Source organism: Manacus candei, unplaced genomic scaffold, assembly GCF_025592945.1.
Source record: "Manacus candei isolate 608988 ecotype Guabito, Panama unplaced genomic scaffold, ASM2559294v1 h1tg000048l, whole genome shotgun sequence".
In the NCBI taxonomy this organism is placed as follows: domain Eukaryota; kingdom Metazoa; phylum Chordata; class Aves; order Passeriformes; family Pipridae; genus Manacus; species Manacus candei.
The window spans coordinates 981,601-996,636 of NW_026138096.1; the positions used below are offsets into that span (position 1 = coordinate 981,601).

The 15,036-nt window shown below is 40.2% G+C and overlaps 1 long non-coding RNA gene across 1 annotated transcript in view; it reads left to right on the forward strand.

Moving 5' to 3' along the window:
* The first annotated feature begins 1,017 nt into the window (after window positions 1–1,017).
* Window positions 1,018–15,036, forward strand: part of LOC127476076 (uncharacterized) — a 203,157-nt gene continuing 189,138 nt past the window's right edge. The window contains exon 1 of the long non-coding RNA XR_007906466.1: window positions 1,018–1,051. This is a non-coding gene — a long non-coding RNA (uncharacterized LOC127476076). The remainder of the gene's footprint in view (window positions 1,052–15,036) is intronic.

Below are 15,036 nucleotides of genomic sequence, written 5' to 3' on the forward strand. Positions count from 1 at the left end.
CAAGAGTCCCACCATGTGTCTGAGAGTATCATCCAAATGCTTCTTGAACTCTGCCAGGCTTGGTGATGTGACCACTTCCCTGGGGAGCCTGTTCCAGCACCCAACCACCCTCTGGGTGAAGAATCTTTCTCTAATATCTACCTAAACCTCTTCTGACACAACTTCAGGCCATTCCCTTGGGTCCTGTCACTGGTCACCACAGAGAAGAGATCAGTGCCTGTCCCTCCTCTTCCCCTCATGAGGAAGTTGTAACTGCAAAGAGGTCTCCCCTCAGTCTCCTCTTCTCCAGGCTGAACAGATCAAGTGACCCCAGCCCCTCCTCACATGGCTTCCCCTCGAGGCCCTTCTCCATCTTCGTTGCCCTCCTTTGGACAATCTCTAACAGCTTAATATCTTTCTTATATTGTGGCACCCAAAACTGCACACAGTATTCAAGGTGAGGCCACCCCAGTGCAGAGCAGAGCAGAGCAGGATAATCCCCTCCCTCAACCAGCTGGCGATGTTTTGCCTGATGCCCCCCAGGACATGGTTGGCCCTCCTGGCTACCGATATTCCAATTGCCAATATTCCAATATTGCCACTGTGCCAGTATGCTGACTCATATTCAACTTGCTGTTGACCAGGACCCTCAAGTACCTTTCCATGGCACTACTATCCAGCATCTTATTCCCCAGTCCATATGAATATCCGTGGTTGCCCCATCCCAGGTGCAGAATCCAGCACTTTGCAGGGCCTTTCTGCCTTCAAGGGAGTCAACAGCTCCTCCCAGTTTTGTGTTGTCTGCAGACTTGCTTAGTATCCCTTCCAGATCTGTGTCCATGTTATTTATGAAGATGTTGAAGAGCACAGGGCCCAAGATGGAGCCCTGTGGAACCCCACTAGTGGCAGATGGCCAGTGTGATGTTACCCCATTCCCTATTACCCTCTGTGCTCGACCCATGAGCCAATTGCTCACCCACCACATGATATGTTTATCCAGCTGTGTGCTGGATATTTTGTGCAGAAGGATCCTGTGAGAGACTGTATTGAAAGCTTTACTGATATCAGCTAGGTGAGTTACCTTGTCATAACGTCCATGACCAGCAAGCTGTTATTGCTATATATTTTTATATTTGACATTGTGTTTAAGAACAATCAGGACAAAGCAAATCTCTACTGTTGGCATTTTGCAATTTAAGGTGGACACAGAATGGTAGAAGCTGATAATGAGCAAAGGGCAAAAACTGGCTGGGTAGAAGGGGATGTAACTGTGTTTTTGTTTTGAAACTTTTCAGCTTGGAAGTTATGTTTTTGAGAATTGTTTGGGGTTTTTTTTTTTTTATAGTACTATATTGTCTAAAATAGAAATGCTACTGGCTAGTAAATTTTAATTTCTGGTTCTTTGCTTTCCTTCTTCTTTTCCCCCCTGTCATCTGGGCCAATGTAGAAACAATATGTTTTTAACCATAGTTTGCCGTTTTGAGAACTGAGCAGGCTTTTAATGCATATTTTTTGTGAAAGAAATGAATAGTTTTACAGATTTTTTTTCTGTATTACCCTAAGTATACCCTGCAGTATCACCCTAAATTTATTTCACTTGGGAAGTAGTGTTAAGGATGAATGCTTTGGTAGCAGGGAGCCTCAGAAAGTTAATCCAAAAATAAAATTGCAAAAAGGAGTTTGAGGAAATGAAAATGACACTGACATAAGCAGCAGGAATCTCAGAACCAATCCAACAGTTTGATCTGTTGCCGTGTTGTTTGCATGTCTAATTAAAGAGCTCTAATGTATATAAGACAATTTGAAAATAGTGAAAAAAAATTAAGTTAATGTAGATGTGATTTCACAAGAAGTGTGCCGTTTATTTTGGTTGATAGTCGGGGATAACTGAATGAGAGTGAAAACAGAAGGGTATAATGGCAGCATATTCATTACCTAAGTAGGATTTCGGCTCTAAAGCAGCTTTCTGTGAATTTCTGGGTTTCTGATCACAGTTTCCCTTCATATTGCTCAGCCCATTACATCAATATTTATACATTTTGGATAACCAGCCAATATCATACAGCTCAATCTACTTTTTTTTGGTGCATGTTCTCTTTCAAGGGAACTGTGTTGAAGTTTGTCAGTTCTATGAGTACCACCTCAAGCATAAGCTCTGTGCCCCCTTATAGCAAGATCCTTATAGCAAGATTTGTCTGTTTTGACAGCTGTCCTTGCATGGCAAAGACAGCAGCTTGATACTATGAGATGAACAGGGATTAAAAAAAAAATCTTCAAATGAGAAACCCTAGGCAGAAGTGTCTGGAACAAAAGGAAATTAATAATCACTAACTGTGAATTTACAACATCTCTTCACATTAATAAATTAAAATACTCTCAAGAGAGGATCAGCAGATCTTAGCAGACTGGACAACAACTCTGAGCAGAAACACAAATAATTAAAAAGTATTTAAAAGCAGAAGAATTTGGGATTGGCTATGCATGTCAACAAAAAAAGTTTTTTTACTCTACTTTGAATAGAATCCCTGCAAACAGTGATTTATTCAAAAAATAAAATAAAAAACAAAGGACCTTGAAATGAGAATTTATAAGCCATCCCAACCACAGAGCAAAGTTTTTTTAACCTAATCAATCACTGCATAACTGTGCCCTAAACCTTCAGTTTCTAAATAATTAATAAATAATTAATATATTAACAAAAATATTCATTTAATCAAGACAAGGATATCCATAAAAACTGTTCCCAAATATCCCATATATTTTTCAACTTACTCGCATCAGCAAGATGTGAGAGCCCAAAGCTTATTTTCAGTGGCTCAGCTGATGTGGATCTTGTCCCAGTTTGAGCCGGGCACTGGAAGCAAAGTTTGCTGAATAGGACGTGAGCAAAATGTAGGGCTTTGATTTTTGGGCTGTGAGGCACCTCAGCAGCCCTGTGTTGGAAAAGAAGAGAAGTGCAGGTTCCCATCCACTATTTTGCACTTTCTACATCTCATGTTTTTAGATACAGTTTCTTATGATCCCTGTGAAAGATTTCTTGTGTTATTCAGGAGAACTGAATAAACTGTCCTTTTCTACTCTGGTTATAATTTTATGAGAAAGCTGAGATATTCTGGGCCAGATCAGCTGGCAGGAGTCAACAGCTATCCCACAGCTGGAGTGGGTCAAGTTTATTTCAAATTTTGGAAGGTCATTTGGTGCAATTTTTGGAAGGTATTTAAAGTTCTGTTTCTTGGTGCATTTTTGTCCTAGTTCCTTTTCTTTGATTTCATAGATTTTGTTTTCTTTTTCATATGCTTTTTTTTTGTTCTAAAATCCAATCCTCTTTTCCAGTAAAGGAAAATCCTCTATGCTCTTCACAGCACTATTTTAAAATATTTTAATTTTAGTTAGTAAGTATGCTAATGGTTTTGATTTTTTTCATTTTTCCTACTGCTGTTGCTATTTGCAGTTGCTGAAATTTTTAATATATTTTAAAAAATACTCTAAATAAAAAATAGTTTAAATTCTTCCAGACTGCTGTTCAAAAAATCTCAAAATTCACATTTTTCAATTCATTTTCCATTAGACAGCACTGTCACATCAGCACAGGGCACTATACAATATCTAAAGAGTGTGGAGAAGTCCCTGGGGACAGTGCAATATGGTGAAGGGGTGCAGCCACAGGAGGCAAGTGTTGTGGGATCATGCCACTGGAAGATATGAACTGTCATATGTATTACAAAAGCAAAAATAAGTGAACTTTCTGCCCATGAATCTGGTGGTTGTTGGAGCAGTGCTACTCATGAAGCAGCTGGTGAAGCAGCAGGAGGTGGGTGTGCAGGTGAAGGCAGCAGTAGAGTTTGAGGTGGTTTAGAATACAGGGAGATGCCTGATTTGAAACAAGTAATGCAAATACTGGTACTGTGGAAAATAAGAGGAAACTAAGGTGGATAAGGGCATTTTACAGACATGAAGTTACCAGGACTGGACTGGAACGTTTTGTACTATGGGTGTTACCACTGCTATCAGCAGTGAGAACTTCATGCAGTGGTTGCTGATAAAGGGCATCTCCTCTCAGAGGATAAGATACTGGGGTAGGTAGAGTTGCTCAAAGGCACCTTCCAGACCAGTGGTAAAATCAGGGGTACATCTCACTCTCCAAAAGCTCTCCATTGCTATAAGCACAAGGTCCCACTGCTCTGAGCGAGGCCAGGCACTGCCTGCACCTCGGTGCTGACACTGGCACTGGGACAGAGCACCAAGGAGCCATACGTGGGTTTTTTGTTAGCCTGGACTATGAGTTTAATCAGCCTTCTGGAGACCAAGACAAAGAACACTCAGCCCTGTTGGCTAATGGTGACCATACATTGTCTGAATAGCATCGTGTCCCCATGCATCTGACTCTGTCCCAGACACCTGCATTCAGATGTTGCTACATATTTTAAATTCAGGAACAAAGTGGCAGGAAATGGGGGGACAGAAAGAGAAAGAGCAGTGGTAGAGCTGACAAGGTTTTGTGTGTGGCTGAAGGGCAAAGATGATACAGCAGGGAAAAGCCCTGGAAAGGGGAGGGGAAGGGTGATTAGATAGCCTAATACATTTTTTTTCTTCAGTGTTTAATTTCCTTAGGAGTATATGCTGCATTTTATGTCAGTGACAGATAACGAAGGAGTCAAAAGATAATAAGCTCGGTATTCAGAGAAGATCCCAAGAAGTGGTATGTTACAGGTCTGTTTGGAAAGCTGAAATTCTCTGGTGATAGGAGATGGATGAGTTGGCTGGATGCCCCACGAGATTTTCCTCAGTCAATCTAAAATTAATTCCCCTCATAATTAAAATACATTTTATATTTTTAGGAGCAGCTCTTTAAGTGGCTTTTTTTTCTCTATTGCTTTTTACTGTGTATCAGAAAAAGGCCACTTTAATTGCTAGTTTGCCTAATTTAGAATGAAAAACCCCCAGGATGTTCATGGCTGCCTGTCTTAGCTACTCATTTGATCTTGTGCTCATTGTATAAGCTACAATGTATTTATCTCTCCAACAGATCTTTAGGGCAGTGACCTGCTAGTATTAATGTACAGATAAAGAACTGTACCACAGTCAGATAGTGCAGGTTTCCCAAGGTCCCGGGGTAGTAGATGGTGAACCAGGATTTTAGAATTCAACCTCTCAGCCTTGGACAGTTCTTCCTGTGCAGTTGTCTGGGGCCAATACCTACATCAGGAGTTATGTAGGGGCCACGTGGATCCCTGAAAGTGACACTCAATCCTGTGGAGCCTCGTGGCACCAACTGTCCAAGTGGAGTTTTCAAGGCAATGCTGCACTGGTTTATGACTGATCCTGCTACAGCCATTGATAAAGCTTCCACTGCTTTCAGTTCAGATAGTTCCACTGCTTTCAGTTCAGATAGTTCCTCTGCTGAAGCTCTCTGGAAAAACCCTAAAGCGAATCAATTTTTTATTCCCATTTTATTTTTTTAGCATGCTTTGTTGGGAACTTCCTCTGGGGTAAACCCCAAACAGCTCACTCCCACCTCCCTCCCAGTTTTCATTTGGTCTAACTGAGAATATCCCAGGACCGACCCCAGCCTACAAGACAGTTTCTGTTAAAGACAGTGTTAGCCTAGCATCAGGAACAACAATAGCAGTAGCATCTGACCCTAATTTAAAGTAGTTGCAAACTGGAAGATGGAAATTCAGTAATATATGCTGGCAGATTTCCTGCTGCTCCCAGACACTGGATCACTGCAGTTCATCTGAATTCCAGTTTACCCTATAGGAATACAATGAGTCAATTAACCCTTTAAATAAATCAACTAATTCCAGAGCAATTGAACAGCATCTGTTTCTGTATTTGATCAGTTACATAATAAAAATCTTCCTCCTGTCTTTCTATTTCCTATTGCATTCTGTGCTGTGGATAAATACCACCAGTGCTTGCCAAGTCACAGTTGCAGAGACCTACTGCAGAAAATGGAACCAGAGACACACAGTGGGAGAAATCTTCTTTAATGCAGTGCTTCAAATTGAATGCCTGCAGTGCTACACAGAATCACAGAATGTTTTGGGTTGGAAGCAATCTTAAAGATCATCTGGTTTCATGGCAAATTTAAAACTAAAATCCACACCTCATTAACAATGAATCCTGATGAGTAAGTTAAGTAGAAGAAACATCAATAATTTATGGTGATGAACTCAGCATTTTCCTTCTCCCTTTTTCTTTTTGTGTTGCATCTCTCTTTGGAAGCCTGTAGCATGTTACAAATGAGGTGCCAGAGATGAGCTAGAAAGAAAAAGCTAGGAGCTTTTCCAGGGAGACAGAGAATAAATACAGAACCTCCACAAATGCAAACACACATGCTTTGGACAGTTAAGAATTTTGAATCACACAGTGTTTTATCTTCTCAGAATTTCCCAAGTGGCAAAATATATCCCCAGGAAAAGACATGACAGCAGATGAAGAGCAAAGAGAACCAGAAAATAAAATTCAAATCAGAAAGCCTACCCTAATACAGTTTGAAATTACTTGTTCCCTGAATGATAAAGGAAAAGTAGTAGTCATGACAATGATCAATTTTGCTTAAAGAAGGCTACCAATTTAACGGTGGGTAAACGTCTTACAGATATCCTGGCTGAAATAGAACAGAGGGAATGAACCAAATGATTAGATTTCAAAGTGTGAATGAGCTTGTGTCGTTTTTAACAGACTGCTTTGGAATATAGCTCTGTTTTCTGTTGGTGTTTTTCACTCTGTGTTATTTCTTCAGTTGCCTAGCATGGACTTACCTTTGAGTTTTATCCTACAATATTTTCCAGATCAGTTATCCTGTGTGTAACAGTAGGATGGACTTTTTTCAGAAAGCCTATTATGTGTTGATGATCCCTTTTATCCAACTCTGTTACTGTTACCTTCCTTTTTGCATAAACACTTAGCAAATATATTTTCTTCTGGTGAAGGAGATTATGGAGTCAGGTGTTCCTCTGAAAATAACTTCTTACTTTTCAAAGACTGTAAAAGTTCTCTTACCCTGAATGCAATAAAAAAACCCTTGCTCATTAATATCATGAAGCTTTAAATTAAGTGATTTCTTTTTTCAAAGTTCCCAATTTTTTTTTCAGTATATTATGCCCATGACTTTTATTCAGAGCCATAGTACAGGAAGCTTTACTAATGTCGATGTCTTCTTTGCCTCTCTTGTAGGTAGTTATTTGCATAAAGGTGTGCTTAAATCAAACTTCAACCTGTCTTCTGTAGTCAGTGTAATTTTCAGGTGAGGCTACCATTGTTTCAGCAATCACTAAGAAGATATATTGAGGCTGGCAATAGAGAATCAGGGTTGTCCATGGTAAAAAGCAATCATGAGTGTGTGGTAGGCAGCAAGGAAAGTTATAATGTGATATAAACCTTGTAGCTCTAGTGAATCCATGCTTTTCAAGTAGCCAGTAGAACAATGAATTTTTATTTCCAGGCCTGTGCTGAATGATGATGTCTCTCTTGAGCAACAGTATTAAGAGACCAAAAGTGTTCTCCTATTGGTATCTGAATGTTAGTGTCCTGTATTGTTTTACTTCTGAGTTTGCTCTGGGGAACAGTGATCACTTGGTTTCAGTGAGGGGAGAAGATGTGTTCCATGGTCATACACCTCCTAGGGTCTCTGTTTGTGGGATCCACGCTGGTGGCTGTGGAGATGTGCTGTCCGGTCCTGCATTTATTCCTCAGGCATGGTCAGGTTCCTGGTTTGTAGAAGTTTACATCTGAGATGACTTTAACAAAGTTAGAGTCCCTGCTACTGGGTGGGGAAGTTGGAGAAATTTTCATTAGAATAGGGTGGTTTTACAGCTAGTTATCAGTATTGGTCTTAAGTTAAAATGAGAAGTAAGCTTTCAGAGTAATGTTTTGGAAACGTTCAAAGTCTTTTTGAGTTCATTAATGTGTATATTTTGACTGTTGTCTTTAGAAAACAATGGAAGAGAATTGATTATGGCTGTACATAATTTTTTTCTCATGTGTCTGCTAATTTCATTTGGGTGGGTTTAGTGCTCTACTAATATTTTTTTTTCTAACATGAAGGAGTTTGTAGGCTACCACTCCTTATGATGATTATACGAAGACTTAGATATTTAGAGACAGTTCTATGAAGAATGCTATTTAATTAAAGTTTGTTGGGAGCTAAATCACATGGAAAAGCTGAAATTCTGGTTAGTGATTATGTTCTCTTGGCATAGTAGAAGAGGCTATGATGCTGCCTTGGGGAGGGGTACAGGCATATAGACTGGTGACATCCAGGTGGCAAGGATGACATTAATGTGAACGTGAATTAAATAAAATATCATGCAGATTTGCCTACACAATTAATAGGTGAGGCAAAATGGTACTTTTTAAAACTGGTAAGTCATCTGCAGTTGGATAGCAAAGTTTGAAAAACCTCTTTGGTCATATTGTAAAAAAAAGCCTCACCCAACTGCAATTGCCTTGGTTAGTCATTTAATGATCAGACCCTACAGACTGAAGGACAAAAATTTTTCTGCTTTTATGAAAATTATTTGGATTTAAAAAAATTCCTGTTATTTTATAGTGAAATTAAAGGTTTTATTTGTTTAGCTCTTTGTATAAGATTAATTGGCACTTACTGATGACAAAAAATTTAGTGAAAACCCAGAGGGTCAAATGAAACCCTGATGTAAAGAGAGGAGGAGGAGGAAGATGAGAACTTGCTTTAACGCTTCAGGTAACATGGAAGCATGTAGGGTGACTGGTACTTAGCAAAGGAATTAAAGTATTTTTACAGACCTGGGTAAATCCATTGCTGTACCACAGCTGATATACACAGAAGAATGAACCTGCTACCAAACATGCAAAAAGTTTAGTTTTGTACCCATAGGCAAGGAGGTGTGCTGGCTGTATTTTCAGGGCCTGACTAGAATGACAGTAGCAATTATTTTTCAGGGATTGTTTTACAGAGAATTTAAGATGTATGGTATGTGTATCATATAATTGGCATCTGTATTGCCTCAGGACTGAATCAATGTAATCCAAGACTGCAGCTACATAAACTTCCCCTCTTATATAAGGAAAAGTTTTCTTTGGGTGATGGTAGTCTGCAGAGTCAGGATGAATTGGATAAATATCAATTTAACTGTTTCCAGGCTGAACTGGATAAGAAAAACCTCATTAATTTCAAAGGTATTTTAAAAATTTTCTTTATTTTGTATTGGACATAAAAATGGAAAGAATGAGAAGAAAAATAGGTGTTCCACTGATTTCTGTATCACTCTGGTACTAAGAGATGTTTTTATAGCAGTACTTCATCTGTTTCTCTCAGATGCAGATTTACAAGGCATCAGGACCAAAAAAGTGGGAAAAAAATGTTGTAGGCACAGCCTTGTGCAGCCTGTGTGCCCTGCATCACGTGAGGCAGTACTTGTCACAGGCACGTCCCTACTGCTGTTTCCTCATTATCAAAATAGCTTGAGAAAGTAAAATAGCTGGAGAAAGTATAAGATTGCTGGATTCACACCAGAAGAATATTTTCCAATTTTTCCTGTCTGTTAGGGAAAAACCAGCGGATTTTAAGTAGACAATGAGGAAGGAATATTTGAATAGGGTATAAATGTCCATTGCATAAGAGTGGACTTAAAGAACATCCCTGAAGCCAGTGCCTTGAAAGCACTCTTGCCACAGCCAGACATGCACTGTGACTTTCAGAGTTAGCATCTTCCGCATTTCACGTGATGTCGACCTGCCCCTTCCTACTTGGTGTAATACTTCTGACTCCATTCTGCTGGTTTTCTACACCCATGTCAGTGCTCTTGTTCTGCCCCATCTGTAGTCCCTTGGCTTCTGTAGAGCCAAACACTTTGGTTTGCTTTGTTCTCCCTCCTGTTATCCTGAGAACAAGCTCCACCAAAGCTGGCCTGGTCCACTGCTGAATCCTGCAAATATCTTCCAGTGGGTGGTTGCAGCACCTGTTGAGCCAAGCTTGCTCATGATGTCTGTATTCAGAACCTGCCTCTCTCCCAGGCATGATTACCCTGATCTCTGTGCTATTTCTAACTGCAGAAATCTTTTCTCCCTCATAAACCAGCTTCTCAAATTTAGGTCTAAAAATGGCCTCACCTGAGCTGATGGGCCTGGACAACTGCACAAAGAGGAAAAGCAGACTTTTCTGCAGTTCTGGCATGGTTGCACAAATTCAGCTGCTTGCAACGGTTCAGCTGACCATTGCCCAGGCATGAGGAAGGGGATTAATCAAATCAATCAGATAGCTGTCACCATGCAAGCAGATATTGCCTTTTGACCCTTTCCCATCTACCCTATCTCATCTCCATGTTCCTACTGACATAAAATAAACACCACTCTTCTCCCATGGCTATCAGAATGGAGAAAGCATTCAACAGTGGAGATGAACAAGGTGGGAGCAGTGTTTCTGAGGCTTCTCTTCTTCTCTAAGAGGTATTAGCCCGCATTGTTAGGGACTGAGAGTCGCTGCTCTAAGATGAGCTGAAATATATTCAGTCTTGCTTATTGCCTTATTTTGATTCCAAAATACTAATATCAAAATATGGCTTAAACACCAGCAAAGCAGAACACAAATCCATGGATGACTTAATCTGTTGTACAAGTGTTGGTTCATTTCTATTTCACAGATTTCAGTTAGTGAAATAGGGACAAAAAAGATTTAGTGGTGAACAACTCTTGAGAGCATGTGTATATTAAAGTTAGTTATTCCAGTAGCATCTATACTAGAAGAATAACAGTAAATTTGATTTAACAGCAGAGACAAAAGAGGCAGGTGACTACTCTGAATGTGGATTGCTGAAGGAGGAGAGCTGAATTTTCTCCCCTCTGGTTGCTGAAGGTTGCCGTGTTGAATGCTAGGTACGTTGAGGTCTTGGTAGTAATTTTGCTCATTTTGGTCCACGATGTCCCTGACTTATGTCTCAAATCTGAAGATTTCTAGAAAGTCTTCATTTAGGCTTGCAGGTGTTGTCAATCAGGAGAGTCCTGGGCACAAGCATATGGCAGATATTAAAGAAAAATTAAGAGGATAATTTTTAAAGTTCCATTAAACCTCTGAGAAGCCAAAGATACATCAACATTCAAAGGTTGGAGGAAAAGGCAGGATGCACAGCCTCTTTATGGTGATTACATGATAACTCATCAATAAAAGCCTCCTATTAGGTCCTTGATACTGGTTTTGTTCTGTGCTGTAAGATAATCCCAAAACTAACTCAGTTTTAATCTTAAATCAAAGGAGAACACTTGGGGAGATGGAGAGGAGGGGTAATAGTTCAAGGAAACAGAATTCTACAAAAAAAACCCAATTGTTAGCTTGCATGAAGAATCTGTATGCACAGATTCTTTGAGTCCAGAAGCATCTTGCAAGAATCTGCACACTTTTTTTTTCCTTAAATTTGAAAAATACTGGTGTCTTTTTATAAAAAAAAATTCTTTATGTGGATGATCTTAAAAGAGGGATCTGATCATTTGGACTCAGTAACAAGCTTCCTAGGTCAGAGAGGATTTTTAATTAACCTGATGTTCCAGTTATTTTAACTACCTTTGTAGTTCCAGGTAAAGGCAATATTCACTGCTTCCCAGCTTCAATTTAAAAGCACTGATGCTCTGCACATTACACCACAATGCTTCTGTTATTCCCATGGCTCAGGAACATATTAAAAAAAATTACTGTAAACATATGTTTAAACTGGGAAGTATTTTGGCATTAAAGACAGTATGGAAGAGGAAAGTGTGGTATTGATCTTCCTCTCAGGAAAAAGGAGAAGTACCCAAACCCTAAAATAAAGTATCAGTGAGCATTACCAGAAGTTCAGCTTTACCACTAAATTCAGCCTTTATAATTGTTTGCTGAATGGGAGCAGGACATCAGCACTCTGTGCACATCGTTTGCCTTTATTTCAAAATGGAGAGTCTGAATGCAATTTGAGACAATCTGAGCCAAATAGGAGGGTCAATGGCTCAGATGACAGTCTGGGCTCAGCATAGCTGGCCTGGGTGGGGTCCCACTCTGAGTAGGGAGCTGCCAAGCGAGATCACTGAGTAAGCAAGCCACGTTGTGAAATAAGTCTTCCAGACCTTCATAGGCCGTATACTCTCTTCCATTAAATAATATACTGAATTGTCCCTAAGCCAGTCCTAGAGGGTTAGTGGTTTGGTAGCCAGCCAGCATCTTGTTATAAACTTTCTGGCACCAACTGGTAATATTTGTAACAAATTCTATGGATGTGTTAACATAAGGAATTTGGAAACATTCACTTAGATGTCCCAAAAGAGGATGAATTCCAGTACTTTCATGACTTATTTCAAAGAAGATCTTTACCAAAAAAACATCAAGTCAAGTCTCGTGCTCAAGAAATAAACCAGAAAACTGTATGTTTGATTAATGCTGCATGTTGTCTTTTTTTCCAGCTAGTGGGATATCCATAAGCAGGTCACGAATGTCCCTTGTGTATATATGATAAACACTTTTCCACTGGTTTGATGATAAAAGTTTGCACTCAGCATAGCAAAATTCAAAGATTGTTGCTTAATAGGAATTTGTAATGTAAGTCACAGGGTGCTTTTTTTCTACATATTTTCTGCAATTGCATGGATAAAGAAGAAATTTTGAAATGACCATTTCTAGACTAGAAACAGGCTTTCTATCCATAAACAGATGCCTTACTGGACGTCATGGTGTCCTTATAACTCCTTAGTGGAGTTCAAGAGGCTCTATACAGTGGTAAAATCCATACTAAGGCATACAGCTGTATTCTAGTGCCATTGTCTTTGAAGCTTGGTTTGGCAAATTCTTGTAGATATGACCCCCGAAATTTGGGGGTTGTGCCCCTAAAGCAGCGATTGCTGTGTTTCCCCAAAAGAGGAGAGAATTTTCCTGAAATGAAGGCATATTATAAAGTGTTCTCTGGGATTCTTGGTACAGTAATTTCTTATGAGTAAGTAGGACAATTATTCACGTGGTGTTTGGAGGCTACAATGAACATTTGAGCCCAGGTGTGTTCTAAAAGAGTCAGGATCTGAGGTTTTGACTTCTTTATTTGACTAGAGACCTGGCAGGTGTCTAGGTTCATTGTACTTTGTAAAAGAAGGCTCTACAAACCCAAATATTTTGCTTTAGAAGTAGTGTAGTAAGGGTATCCAGAATATCTCATGGTACATTCTGAGGCAGCTGGAGAGCTTCAGAAGGGTTCTTATGGACTTATACAAATCAAACAAGGCTCAAATATAACACATAGAAATGTGGTAGCATTTGGTAACATATATTAAGTGTGCTGATTTATTCCACAGTAAAGGCAGGCAGTTCTCTTTGTCATCCTATTAGTCAGTTATGGTTAATTCTTGATATGGTGGAACTTTATATGATTTACATATTTATATAGTTTTGTTGGGGTTTTTTTGTTTGTTTGGTTGGTTTTTTTTGCTTATAAAGGTCATTAGATGCAATTATTTGTGTGGTTAATTCATAAGTAATTTTTTAAGAGTCAAGGATGATGGTTCACTTTGACGAAAGTTATTAATAAAATAAAATAGGTGCCCAGCACCATATTTTAAGGTCCTGGAAGAATCAGCCTCCTTCCACAAGGAAATGTAATGTGGTAAGTCCTTTCCTAGGTTAGCTGTTATGCCAGAAGAACATCGTTCATAGGATTACCCTCTATGAACAAGTTAATGTATGAAGTAAGAGAGAGCTTTAAATAAGAGCTGACTTACACAATACATGCCGGGGGATGCCTGACCTAGTGGCGGTGTCTGGGAATAGTCTTCTCTCTATTTTTTTTTCCTTGTTTAGCCTTTTTCCCCTCCCCCCTGCATTGCACATGGGCTGCTTAGTCTCAGGCTCTGGTTATGACTATTCAGAGTACGGACAAATGCAAGTGCCTCTCCTTGGACCTGAGGGCAAGCAAGGCAGCTTTCAACTGGCTAAGAGTTTCCTTAGTGCAATGCTTCTGCTGGAATGATTCATTCTTTCTCCCCATGGGATTTATTCGTGTGGGGTATGCTGTTGCCCCTGGGATGAAGCAGGGATCAGTCTGGAGTGCTCAGACTTTGGACAAAGTCTGTGCTAGTCCATATAGATCAACTTTCTGGGCTCTTGTGTGCAGGGACTGGGTCCTGTGCTGGAGGTGAGTGCCTGTGGGTGCCTGGGTGCAGCCCACTGAGGAGCTGCACAGACCTGCCTGCCAACTAAAACTGGAGGGGCATCTGGAGCGGACCTACTACACTCCTGCTTTGTGAAGGCCAGGCCAACATCAATACTAGCTCAGATTTCTCAGAACCTGTCCACCAAAGCGCTGCATCGTAACCTTCTAAACCCAGAGCATCTCTGTGAAGCTGCACGGCAGAAGTGCAGCCAGCGGCCCATAGGATGTGATCACTCCCTGTAACTTGGCACTGGGCAGAGGTCAGTTGGAGCACTGAATCCAGTTCTGTCTTTCTCAGCACAAGAAAAACACCAACCACCTGGAGCAAGTCCAGTGGAGGGGCCATCAGAATGGGGGTTGGACTGAAGCAAGTGATGTAGAAGGAGAAGCTGAGGCAGCTGGTTTATTTTAGCCCAGAGAAGGAACAGCTGAAAGGAGGTCTCCTGGCTGCCTGCAGCTACCTATTGTGAGGCTGTAGAGAAGATGAATCCAGCTCTTATGAGAGATGCACAGTGAAAAGGCAAAAGGCAACACACACGGCCTGGAAGATGGGAAGTTCCAGTTAGCTATTAAGAAATTTTTTCACTTTAAGAGCAGGAAAAGGTGGAACAGATTGGCTGGTAGAGGTGCCAGAGCCTCCATCCTTGGAGATGCTCAGAACTCAAGAGGACAAGTCCAGCGTAAGGCGTTTTAGTGCAACTGATCTTGGTGGTATTGGATTAGATGAACTACTCCAGTTCTTTCCAACATAAGTTATTTTGTAATTCTATTTGTGGTCTACTGTAATTCTCAGAGTAGACCAACATTGTCTCAAAAACAGCCTTGCGCTGCATAGACAAAGGTGTGTGACTACTACTGCCTTCTCAGAGACCACTGAAAAAGTAGGAGAGGCAAAATATTACGGTAGATCTAC